We start from the raw sequence: 1,761 nt of genomic DNA on the forward strand, positions 1-1,761 counted from the left end.
CTTCTCCTGGTCTCTCTCTTCTCTATTTTGCAACCCTGGAGACTCTTTAACCCTTTTCAAAAGCATACATCTATCCATAGAGAGAAGACTTCAGCAGCAGCTAGGGTTTCAGTTTTAGTTTAGTAGGAAAGGGAGGGTGAGTCAAGTGAAGATTAGGTTCTGTCCCTGCTCTGTGTAGCCAAAACTCTGAAAAAACATCTTTTTTATTCATTCTGCGTCTAAAACACAAGGTTTATACTATATTCTGGGATGTGTGATATTCAAGAAAAAAGAGTATTTGTATCAGGATAATTTAAAAATAATATATAACACACACATTTTCAGTTTTCTACTACTAAATACTATATATGCTCTTCCTGTCCAAAATACAAATCATTCTGTTGAAGAAATATGCTGTTTTGTCCTTGTATTTTAGATTATTTCTGTCTGTTAAGTTTGGTTTAGGTTTTTTCTTAGCGTTACTAGGCATGCTAGGGTAAAATTTATTTTGTGTCTTTGGGCCTGCAAAAAGCCTAGCAGAGTTAATTCTAACCACTGCAGAACACAGCCACTCAGAGATATTTGGTAGTATTTTCCATGAGCAGATCAGAATTTTCTTTTGTTTTTTTTTTCATAATCAGCACTTAACTAGTACACAAGTGCCTCTGTACAGCAACATGTTTGAATTATTGGGTGAATTATTTCATACCTAAGAGAGTTCTCAAAGGTCTAATACCCAAATATGTAACATTTTTTTTCAAAATATAAAATGAAAAATCAAAACAAGATCTATAGCAGATGTCATAGGAAGTATCTTGGAATATTAGCCATAAATTAACATATCAATGTATTGGAATTTTCAAAAATCAAACAAATAAGTCTCCCTCCCCCCATTTTTAATTACAGTATTAAGGTTTTATAGACCTAGACATGTTATAAGCCATCCATCCATACAAAGGAATCAGGATTTTGCCTATACAAGGACACAAAGACCCTAGCTCACTGAGAAGGTACACATTTCACTAGTTACACTCATTTCCCCCTCCCCAGTTCTTTATTCAATAGAGCTGGTTCGAAGACAATGAAAAATGTTGTGGAAAGATCACAACAATATTATAATTTCCAAAACTTTTTGCCATCTACAAAGTTTTGCTTCTAGAATAACCAAAAATATCACATCTCATACTGATACCAGTCTTGTTCCATAAAACTTTCAGTCTAAACCTGTGTACCAAGGACTGGACTATCAACAGCACTGTATCTGATAAATTGACTTTGTCATTGTCTCACATACAACACACGCTTTTTTCAAGAAAAAAGCTGTTGAAAAATAGTGTTTGCCTTATAAGCAAGGAAATACAGCAACAGCTGTTTCTGCATGTAAACCTTTGCTGGCAGAGATGGTGGGGTAGGGGAGTAACACTCCATGAGATGCAAGAGAGCAGCACAATGAGCATGCTGGGTTCATTAGCTGCTCAGTTACTTACTGCTACTTACTAGTATTTTCAAGGAATGTCCTTGTATTTTTCTTCATTCTGCCATTCAAAAATAAGGTGTGCATCTTATTTTGAGATGTGTTGAATACAAGAAAATAAGGTAAATTGCTAGTCCCTGGGTTGGTGACCCCTCGCTGCACATGTAGCCAAATTAATAGAAACTAGTAATTCAGATCTAAAGCAATCAAAACACCAAAGACTAAGAGAAACTCACTAAAGAAAACCATTTTCCCCATATCAGGATTGTAATACTCATTTCAAGGTACAGCCCAGCTCATCTTTCCTG

Source organism: Gavialis gangeticus, unplaced genomic scaffold (genome assembly GCF_001723915.1).
Source record: "Gavialis gangeticus isolate Ggan-Ray unplaced genomic scaffold, GavGan_comp1, whole genome shotgun sequence".
NCBI lineage: Eukaryota > Metazoa > Chordata > Crocodylia > Gavialidae > Gavialis > Gavialis gangeticus.